Below are 11199 nucleotides of genomic sequence, written 5' to 3'. Positions count from 1 at the left end.
GTTATGCAGTGATATAAAAGGGAATTTCTACCTAGTCCTTCTGTGATTTTTCATTCCCCCTCCAGAGGGCAATGGTTTCAAAGAAAACAGTTGGTCCTATGTTAGCCTCAGGACTCAACTTCACTGTCAGAAACATTTTTTTTTATTGATTACAATCAGCCAGATTTAGAATGATCAACGGTTATAGGAGTACCCTGCTGGGAGACAGTGATCCTAACTCACTTAAAAGTTATTTCATCAAAGATAAGCATTTTCTTTGTAAACGAATTTGTTTGCGGAATGAAAGAAGGTTCTACTTTAATAATAAACTAAGTTGCTTAAATACATTGGTTCTGTAGCTCCAAGTATGCTTTGATGATCCCATAATGACTGACAGTAAAGCCATTAGGAAGTGCATCTCTAAAATCAAAATGTTCAGGCTCCAAACTCATAAAAGGCCTCAACTGTGTGGGTATTTCTTTTCCGATTATCTTTCACCTGAAGATAATCATTAAAAGCTTTGAAGAAGAAGGGATGGAACAGCAGAGGCAGTACTCTGGTAAGTAATTTTCTGATTTCCATTAAGAATTGTCTTAGTAGATCCTCATATCAAAGATCAGTCAGCTAAGACAAAATAAATAGAGACTTTCCCCATCATTTTTCCATTTCCCTCATCTTCCTCATTCTCCCATTTGTCCTCTTTCTTTGTAGCTCTTGTTTTTAATTTGCCTGTTTTGTTAAATTCAAGCTGGAATGTTGGTTTTCCCACAGCAATTTTTGTGTTCTTCAGCATACTAATAAACAGTACCCACAAGGCAAAATGAACTGGCATTTAGATCTGTTCATTTAAATTGCTATCACAAAGATTTAAAGGAAAAGGTTATCTGGCTCTTTATGAATAATGCTGCTGATCCTGTGCGCTATTGTGAAACCTTTTTCAGGTATGACAATTTCTTGGTCTGAGAGAACATTTTAATCTGTTGGGTAGAATTAGCCAAGCATGCCTCATTCAAGCATCTTATGAATGGATTTGCCAGCTGGGCAAAGGCTAATATTAGGGTTTGTGAAAGCCTGAGGGAGGAGATTGGTTACCAAAGAAACAAACGCATCTTTAAGCAGCTATATTCAAGAGAAATCCCAAGCTCAGCCTTAACCTGGTCTGGCAACCCTTGAAAAGGATTAAAACTTTAGCTACAAATATAAGATAAGAGAACAAAGGAGAGAAATAGAAAATCTAAACTGGTGCGAATGTTTCTCTGATCTGTGATAAACTGCGTAACATTTTGAAGAAAACTCCTGTGTTTAAAAACTGGCTTTGGGCAACACACACACTAGAGGCACTGAGATTTTCACTGAGAGTGACAAGCTGTCAACTGAGGGAAGCTGTAACCAGAACTTGTGGCTTTTTTAGTCTGTTCACACCAAACTTTGATAGAGAAAAGAGAGTAAACCAGCGATCGGTTTGGATGAGGATGAAGACGAGACCACTGAATAGCCAACTGCTAAACGTAGACACTTTTTGTAGCTATTGTAACCTCTAAGCAAGTATCAGATTTTGAGGAAGTCTTTTTTGGTTCTCAGGTCCTTTCCCAAAACAGTGTGTAAAAAAGGGTTCACGTGAACCCTCACCATTTTCATACGAAGGTGGAAAGAACTACTTCTGGTGCTGCTCAGCCATGAGTTAGTACTGTAATGTTCTCCCTCCGTTTCCTTTGCAAAGTAAGTAATTCCACAGTCCACCCATATTGCTATTTCTTGTACTGCTTCACTTTTTCCACTCCTGCTCACTTGATTCAAACGCCCTTGTTACTGAACAAGGTCAGAGCTGAAACAGTTGATTCTGATAGTGAAGAGACATTGCTGCTCTGAAAATGAAAAACTCCAAGGGAGCCTGAGCCACAGTGTGAAAAGGTCTTAACAGTGTCCTCTGCAACTGACCGGACAGGACGTACATTAACGGCAGGTCTGTTGGCCATGTCATATGCTCAGGAATCATGGAATCTGGTTTTGTGGCTTAAACAGAGAGAATCTGCGTGTTCAAAAGGGATCCAAACAAAACATGGTATAGGAAGGCAATTTATAGGAAGTTAGAAGTGTGGATTTCATAACTGAAAATGATAGAGTTGTAATGATTAAACTGAAGCAAGAAGAGATGGGCAAAAAGGAGGTGTCTCTTTAATGGCTTTTTAGTGGCCTACGAAACTGTTTTTTCTGGCCTTGTTATGTGGAACTAGCTACCTTGGCAAGGTCAAGTCATCTCAGACTGCTGTATTTCTTTTAATGCCTCAGGCAACGGTCTTCGCAGGCTAGCCTGAAAAACAGGGGGCGGGAATGCAGTTTTTAGTTCAAAGTCAAACTAAACTGCAGCGCTGAAGATGTATTTCCCTGGTCTCGTAAAGCAGCCACGGTTATAGACCTGGTAAAACCGTGTTTAATGACCTCTTCCCTCCACTCCAGACAGCGGGTCTGTGCCTGACCCTCTCCCTGCTCTTCCAAAGCTGAATCTCAGAATAAGCATTTTTCTTCCCGTAACAGTCCGACTCGGCCTTCGGCTGGGATTGCGAGGCGACAAGGGGAGACGACGGGCAAGGAAGGGACGGCGGCGGCAGGCAGCGCCCCGGGCCCCCGCCAGCCCAGGCTGCCGGCGGGAGGCTGCAGGGCGGCGGCGGCGGGCGCAGGCCTCGGGGAGGACGGAGCCGCCCTTCAGGGAGCAGCGGCTCCAGCTGCGGTGCCCCGGCGCGACCCAGCGAGCGCCGCGCAGGGGCGGCACACGACGCCGGCGCCACGGAGGGCCTGGTTTCCGCCGTGCCCCCCGCTCGCCTCTCGACGCGAGCCGCCTGCAGCCCTCGCCCGCCCTGGAGTGACCATGACGGCAGCCGTTGGCGGCCGCCGCCCTCCCTCAGCGCCCTCCCCTCCCCCCTCCCGCGACGCGCCCCCTCAGCCGGGCGGCTCGCGCGCCCCCGCCGGTTGCGGCGGGCGGTGGGCGGGTCCCGCGCGTACGTGCGTCGGGGGGGAGGGGGCGGGGCGGCGGCGGCGCTGGGAGCGGGCGCGGGGGCGGGGCCGGGCCGGGCTGCGTTTGGCGGCGGCGGCGGCGGCGGCTGCGCAGCTCGGTGGGGCTGGAGCGGTAGTTGTGTCTGTGCGTGCGCGGGCTCGGCGCGGGGACGTGCGGGCGGCCGGCCGTGACTCCCAGCCGGTGGCTCGGCCGGAGCGTGACGACGGCGGCGGCGGCGGCGAGGAAAGGACGGTGAGCGCAGCCCGCGTTGCGGCGCGGAGCTAACAGGTCCCGGCGGGCAGCCGCCAGCCCGGGCTGGCTGCGGAGCCTGGCCGGCGGCCCTGCCCGCGGCGCCCGCACGGGCCTGCGCCTCCGGCCGCGCCGCGCCGGCGGCCGAGGCGGCCCTCGGGGGGACCGGGCAGCGCCCTGGCCGCGGAGGGCGGCCCGGGGGGGCGGCCCTGGCCGCGGTGGTCGCAGGTGCCTGCGCCGTTGCCGGGAGCGCGTGGGGCGGGCGGCGAGGGGGCCCGGCTCGCCCCGCCGAGAGCTTCCCCCCACCTCCGCCGCCGCCGTGCCGGGGCGGCTGGCCGGGGCAGGCGTTGCGAGGGCAGGCCGAGAGGTGATAGGAAGCGGCTGTTCTTCGCTGTGCTCTCCGTGAGGTGGCAGGAGTGGCCGTTTTGTTTGGGTGGGGGGGTGGGTGGGGGGGTTGTTTGCTTTGTTTTGGTTTGGTCGGTTTTGTTTTTGTTTTCAATAAGGGCGCACTTAATGCTTCTCTCCCTTCTTGCACTTCCGATCTGCCGGCAATTCCGTGTTTTGGAAACTTTTGTCTCTGTAAAGAGACCGCCGGTTTGTGGAGCTTCGCAGGATTAGTTTAAAGTAGGTTGAGTATGCCCTGGACTGCCAGTGTAGTTTAATGATCTGCAGTGGGGAACGCGCGTATTGGTGAGGGCGCGGCGGTACTCTGGAGGCTGCGCTGGGAACGTCCCTGCCCCGGCGGTGCCCTCCTGCCGGGAGCCCGGGCAGGGGTTGCGCGGGCAGGCGGCAGAGAGCACGGTGACTTGGAGCGTGCGACGTCAGCTTGCGCGAGTACCTTAAAGGACTTTGTATTTGGTCGAACTGAAAACTGTTGATATTTAAAAAAAAAAAAAAACTGTCCAAAATAATGACTTTAATGTCTCATAGGTGAGACAGACATTCTGGGGGAAAAAATTGAATAATCAGGAATATGAAAAGGGGAAAAGTCAGCTTGAAGCCCTTATAATTGAAATGTTTGGGCATAAACTAACTGCATCAGTTAGAAAAATACTTGTGTTTTGCATAACTGGACGTTGTAGTCGAGCTTTTAAAAAGTGACTGGTGTTTTTCTTTAAGTGTCTGCCGCGTTGGTGCGCAGCTTCAGGCGTCTTGAAGGGGCCTGTCTGTCTCTTTGGAGAATTGGGGTGTTTTTCCTGAATTTCCTAAGAATAGGATATCTTTGATGTGTCTCTGGTTAGGCGTCTGAGCCTGTAATCTTTTCTTTTTGATCTGTCATCTGAATTTTCACAAATGCTACTTCTTTTTTCTCATAATCACCTTAGAACTGTAGTTACACATTTAAATGTCCAATGCTGTAGAGTGTAGCTGTGTTTTGTACATATATTAACTGTTTGCCAACATACTGTGATCCAAAAACCCTCTGTATTTTACATGCTAAGCTGATGGTTTAACAAAGCATCAAATATTTATATTGCAGCACTTTGTGAACCAGTGTACTACAATGTTAAATTTAATTAACATTACTCTTAATACACGATCACTCTTTTCAAAGTAGCCCTTTCAAACTTTGCCTCCTTCTAATGTGTATCATGTGTCCTTACGGAGTATGGAATAGTTATGGGTGGTAGTTTGTGTTCTGTAGGAATTAGATGATGGTAAAGGTGGTGTTTTTACTTAAATTTTACTGAATTTGCTTTCACAAGATCTGAACTTACTTTGAAATGTAAATCAAAATATTTCTTCAGTAGGCTGACTTAGCTGTCTTAGGAATTTGCAAGAATTATTCAGACCATTGAGGGGTGCCGGGCAAGCAATATGTGATGTAGAACCAGTAAAAATGTAATATGGAGGTTAGCCTTTGTACCGAGGATTATGGACACATAAAACAATGTAATCTGAAGTTTATGTGTGTCTGTATATTTTTTTCCATGTAAATAATTATATTTTCATAACACTTTATTTGCTGCTTTGTAATCAAAATCTCTTACTATAGTGAGTTTGAAGTTGCAATCTTTCAAAAATCCTGCGGCATTTGTAGATGTAAATTCTGTTATGATGTTTCCTTAAAGACTGACGCTTAACATCAAATAATAAAAGTTGTAACTACCTGTTTCAACTATTCAGATTTCCCTAATTTGCACTTTTGATTAACTACATTCCTAATAAAATATTAGGCTTTAGAGTTCTGGTAGCTAAGAGTTCAAACAGTCCGCTGCTCCTTAGAAAAAAGGATCAGTATTTGTGTTCGTATGTCAAATTTAAAGTTCTTAAACTTTGTAGCATCTGGCCATTTAAAAAAAAAAACTTCTTAATGTGACAAGTAGTATTATAGAAAGGCTTGATATTACGGTGTTTGGATAATGGGCCAAGTGAGGCATTTGTGAATTTGAAAAGATATGCTGGTACATATGTGATGGAAACTGACTTGGTGGAAACACGGCCTATTCTGTAATTTTAAATCAGGTGTGCTGTAAAAAGTATTTTTCTAGTATAATTATCTACTGAAGCGCTTTATCCAGCACAGTGCTTTATCCAGTTCTGGCGGAATAAGTGTTTTATGTTTATGTCCTCCTCCCCACGCTTCTGACATAACTATGTAGTGAAATACTTTAAATATAATTCAAGTTGAAATGTGAGGCAGATTTCTAAACAAAAGGAAAAAATTATAGCCAGATAAGTTATTTATATGCCAGGATATTTTCAAATAAGCTTTTTTCTTTTTAAAGCAGTTGTGATATACTATGCCTATCTATTGATAGACACTTGTTTTATAGTCCCGAGGATGTCCAATTGCATACTAATGAAGAGCTATTTGCAAAGAGGAAAAAAAAATACTGTAACTCTCAAAGTATGCATCAGTTGAATAAGAAAGTGAGCAGAGATAACATTATTAACACACAAATGAATTGTATAAGGAATGACTCTAGTCTTTGAAACAGGAGAAAGAAAGACAGGGCAAATCCTGCATACTACTTTTTTTGCAGAAAAGTGATGCAACACCGCCTCTCCCAGCAAGTGGTTTGAGTACTTGTCCAGTATGTTGAAGTTCAGGTTCAAATCCCTCTGCTATTTGAGGGAACTTGAAATCCACATCTGTTGTTTCCTTAATGGCCAGACCAGTGGGTTTTTTGGTGTGAGGCACTTCCAGACTCCGGTGAGTTTGATTTTTGAGGAGTAATATTCCCTGGGGGTGGGGAGCAAGCAGGGTATGTAGCCCAGGGACTGGCTGGCAGGGAAAGTGATCGGTACAGATTGATGATTTGAACCCAGCCCTCCTGTATGTGGGCCAAGTGTTGAATGAGTAGGAGAAAAGGAATCTTTTTTTTTTTTTTTTTTTTGTAGTATGGAGTTAAATTCTAGGGGGTTAAGTCTTTATTCTTTCTCTTTTTGTTTGTTCTTGGCTACCTTGGCCATTTGCTACTCAGGTTTAGTTTTAGACTGTTGAACAGCATCTGTAACTTAATGTTTTCACTGCAGAAGGGAGCTTGGTTGCTTATCTGAGGGCTGAGCAGTCTAGTAAGTGGCAAGGCATTTAGATTCTCTTGTGGATCTAGTTCTACTCTCTTACAAGATGAGGACTAATTAGATACAAAAATGTAATTGTTTCAACATACCTATAATTGTTATCTGCTATATGAAGATCACTGCAATGCATTATGTTTCCTGAAGTGATTTGCCTATTGCATCATGTATCAGCTTTGGTAGGCCATAATTATCTTCTAAAGAAAAATGATAAATAAGAATTGAAGTGAATTTCTGTTAATATTTTTAATACTTAATTTAACCTCAATGCTATAGTGTTTCTTTTTTGCATTTATTTTCTAAGCTAGAGAAAAGGTTTGACAATTGGCATGTGTGACAGTATGGGTCATGATTGCTAATCGGAAAGTTTAGTGTTCTGAATCCTTCATGCTTCGTCAGTATAGAAAACAAATTCCCCGTATCCCTCAAAAATCTAAAAAAAGATGAAATAATGGATGGAAATTCTGTGGAAAAAAGCTAGTTTGTAGAAAAATATGTTAGAAAACAAACTATGAATTTCATCCTTGTATTGCATTAGGATTCATGTTATGGGGAGGCTGTGGGAAAGTCTACTTGTTTATTTGAGCATAACAGATAAGTCAAAAGGCTCTCAAATGGTTTTCAGAAAGTAAATAGATTAGAACCATGACTGATTTCTGGGAAGGGTATGCTAAGGCATAGAGTTAAATGGTCCTTTAGAAAAGGTGTTAGCCTCTTCTGTAGTCAGAGAGTATGTTAGCGTCTAAAGCCCACGCTTGTGTGTTAACATCGACTGTTATGTGAAAAGGCAGTGTGAATTGCCAAATTTTTATGGCATGAAGTTGTTCAGTGATATCTTTATGCTCTCTAAGAGTATTGAAATGAGCAAAACTAAAAACCTTAGATAACCAGGAAGTGCTGGTGCAACCTCAGCAACCGCTCTTTGACCTGACAGTAGCTGCTGGGAGGTGTCTATATGCATTCCAATTCTATTTCCAGGGATGAGTATATGTTCTTAAAGTCAAGAAGGAGAGAGTAGAAAAGTAGTAGTCATTTAGACACCAGTAGTGTTGATTGATTTGGTCATGGAGTTCTGATTACAAACCTTTGTCATCAAAAGGGGACAATGTGCATTAGCGTGTAAAAGAGTTACTTCTCATTTCAGTAGCATGGTATAAGGAATGCCAGGGATTTATGTATGAGCACGTTGTTAGCAGTGGGATAGCGAATGACTTACATTTGGTGAGCGATATATGAAAGGATAACAAAACTGCTAAGACATTCATCTTGTTCAAGGCTGAAAGGCTGGTAAAATGTAATTGGTATGATGCTTTTGTAAAATCAAAGAAGAGAGAAATGACTTCACTTAATGTTTCCCACTGCTTATCTTCTTCCCAGGAGTCAAGTCTTAGTTTCAGTTTGGGTAACAGAGATCAGCTGATTAGCTCTCATCTCGGTTAATATTCAAGTGCAGAACCAAGTGTTCTGTTAACTGAAATGATCTTTGTAGTCAAATTCAGTGAAGGTAGTATGCCTTGACAACTCCTTTTCTGCTTATCAGTTATATAGGAGCTTTTGTATGGTATGTAGGTCTTTTGTATGGTAGAGGAGAATTCCAGGTAGGCAAGCATCTTTTCTTCATGGCAGTTGTGGTATTGAGCTGTTAAATCCTTTGCGCAGGAGATATCATGGCAACGCTTTCTTTAGAATATGATGCCTCTGTGCATAAAGCTAAGGCTTGACCTTAACATCAGGTCAAGCAGTGTCCCTCAGTGTCCTGGTTGAGAACTTGTGGTCACCCTAGTTTATCTTGTTTTATCAAATTGCCATTGATTTGTCTGCTGTTAATCAAAGATGAGACGGGTTATATATGGAGATAGATTAATGATGGATTAATGCAGTGCATCTCAGCTGTCTAAGAAAATTAAAGCTGCTTTTGTGGAAGAGATACTACAATTGAATGGGTTATGCTCAACAGAAACTAGATGTTAAGTCTTGTATTGGCAAAAAGAATGCGTTACTAATTCCTGTAGTGAATATGTCCTATTTCCTAAATGTTCTCTCATCTCTGAAGGCAAAGCTTGTGCTTTTGGGCTATGCGTCCATAGTTTTTAAACAGCAGAGGGTTTGTATTATGTAGTTTGTATTGATTTTACTCCTTAGGTATTTATGGCTTTGTTTTCAGAGAGTGGATTTCTCTTCTCCCAGTGTTTGAAAGGACCTCTGATGTCCACAGATAACCCTAGTCCTGTGTTAGTGGGAGAATATAGTATTACTGGGTGTTGTGTGCTTTCTGCAGAATCAGTTCTATCCAGCAGTGATAAAATGTTTAGTGCTACCGTGCAGTGGCCTTTACATTTTCTTTAAACGTTATTAAAAATTCTCAAGTGCAAGAGAAGGAAAGTGAGTGGAAATTGAACTGGATATAAGTATTTAAAAGTTACTGCAGGATAATTAAACATAATGCAAATTCATACCATTTCTTTTTTTTCCAGTAGTTGAGATATGTTCTAAATTTGTAACCTAATTACTTACAGGGAAGCACAGTCTCTTAGAGTAAATGAGATAAAAGCTGATCAGCTTGGCATTGTCTTGCTGGGTTGAGTGAGTAAATGACTTATGAGCCCAGTAGTATTTACGACTTGGTTTTGAGCAGACCAGAATAGTCTGTTTCACACTTAATTTCTTGAAGAGTATAAAAAGCACTAAAATTCTTCTTGAGCCTCAAGTTCTTGTTAATTAGTGGAATTTTTTTTTCCTCCTGTATTATCACTTTGTCAAGGTTCTTGCCCACTCTTAGAATATTCCTCTAGTGTGTGCTGTGATCGTCTCTCAAGACTTTAACCACAGTGATACAGTCTCTTCCAGGCAAAGCACGTTGCTTCACGGTGTTGTAATGAGTACTAGCTAGAACTGCTAAGGAGCCAGTTGCTTGCCTTCAGTGGAAAGAAGAGGAAAGTGGCGATCTGTGTCTTCTACAGAGTCTAATAGATAGTTTGTGCCATTTAGCCAGCTTAAATTTCTTTTTTTTTCTCCCTTGGCTCATCAAGCAAGACAAAAAGATTAAGGACTGTAAGTATATCCCAAAGACAGCTTGGGATGTGAAAAGCAAATGTCATTTGTCCTTCCTTCCAGAAGAGAAAATCCTGAGGATAGTTTTAAGGTAACTCAGCAGGAGAGAAGCTGTTCAAGACTGGTTATTTTGACATATATGGTAGGTCATTACTTTCTTTAACCTTTTGCCAATCTTGAAGTAAGAAGTCAAAAATGAAGTGCACCTGAGAGCTATTTCTCTGACTGAAAAATAGAACCCCGCATTTTGTTGTGTGATGTTTTGAAGCAGCAGTTAAGAGTTATTTGGGCTTATTGTTTATGGAGTAATTGTTAGGTTATAAACTATTTCAACTTTGATATCAGTGTTGTCTTTAGACTAGTGAATCTATAAGTATAACTGCCAGGGAGTAATCGTATGATCAATTTGAATAGTCATGATGTATTGTTTTTCCTTAGATCTTTCTTGTTTTAGCGTGAGCTTTTTGTATTTTTGCCACTGCTTTTTTTGTAACGTTTCTGTTGGTCTTTTTCTTGCATTCCATAGTTCTGTAGACCTTCAAACATGGGTCTTAGAGTTGACAGCCTCTAAATAGGCAAGACAGACAATACTGGGAAGGAAACAAAGGTTATGTATTGGATCACACCATTCCTACACCGTGAGTCTTATGACCTCTTGCTTTCTCTTTCCTACCCTATTATTGTATTGCATCTTAAAGTTGGATTGATTTGTAAAGTCAAATACTTAGCATTTCTTTCCTTCTGCACTACTATCTTGGTTCTTCTTTAGAAGATACCCCTTCTATTCCAGTGTGAATTTTCTATGCAAGAGTGGAGTTGAACAGGAATATTACTTCTTGTGGGACATAATGATGACTGTTATCTCGTAGTATGAGAAGCAGAGTAGTCCAGTGCCAGTAGCTCAAGCAGTAATTTTTGGGAAGGGTGTAATGGGATTATTAGATGTCTGTGAAAATAAATGAATGGAACAGACTCCTAGTTGCTGTAGAACTGGTGAGAACAAATTCTTCTTAGTGACAAATTTTGTCACTAAGAAAGTATCTGTTTGCTATGCTTTTATCTCCAGTGACAGCTAGAAAGTCAACAAAATGTTAACTGTATCAGGAAGGGCTTATTAAGAAGATAACAGAAGACATTATATGGTTACTATCCAAAACCCTATTGTCTTGTGTGCGGTTTAGGTCTCTGCATCTAGGGAAGTACATAGCAGTAGAATTGAAAAAGGGCAACAAAAGCTTCCAAGGGGATGGAGCCTTACAAGAAGATACTGAAAAGGCTGGAACCCTTCAGTTTGAAGGGGACAAGGCTGGAAGGGGATATGATGGAGGTTTCAGAAAAGAAGTCACGAAGGCTGTGGAGCTCACAAATGCAGGGTGCAGTTGATTAAACTGACAGATAGGTTT

At 42.7% G+C, this 11199-nt stretch overlaps 1 protein-coding gene across 4 annotated transcripts in view; it reads left to right on the top strand.

The window, feature by feature from the left end:
- The first annotated feature begins 3016 nt into the window (after positions 1-3016).
- The window catches only part of PALS1 (protein associated with LIN7 1, MAGUK p55 family member), a 61631-nt gene continuing 53448 nt past the window's right edge, over positions 3017-11199 (top strand). Inside the window, exon 1 of one of the 4 annotated variants that reach the window (XM_068946236.1) lies at positions 3017-3223. The gene's annotated coding sequence lies outside the window, so the exon portion shown is untranslated. The remainder of the gene's footprint in view (positions 3224-11199) is intronic. The other 3 variants (XM_068946232.1, XM_068946233.1, XM_068946235.1) reach the window with 3 other exon arrangements.

Source organism: Struthio camelus, chromosome 5, assembly GCF_040807025.1.
Source record: "Struthio camelus isolate bStrCam1 chromosome 5, bStrCam1.hap1, whole genome shotgun sequence".
NCBI lineage: Eukaryota > Metazoa > Chordata > Aves > Struthioniformes > Struthionidae > Struthio > Struthio camelus.
Note: the sequence above shows the minus strand (reverse complement) of the source record. Positions and strands in the feature narration are given on the sequence as shown.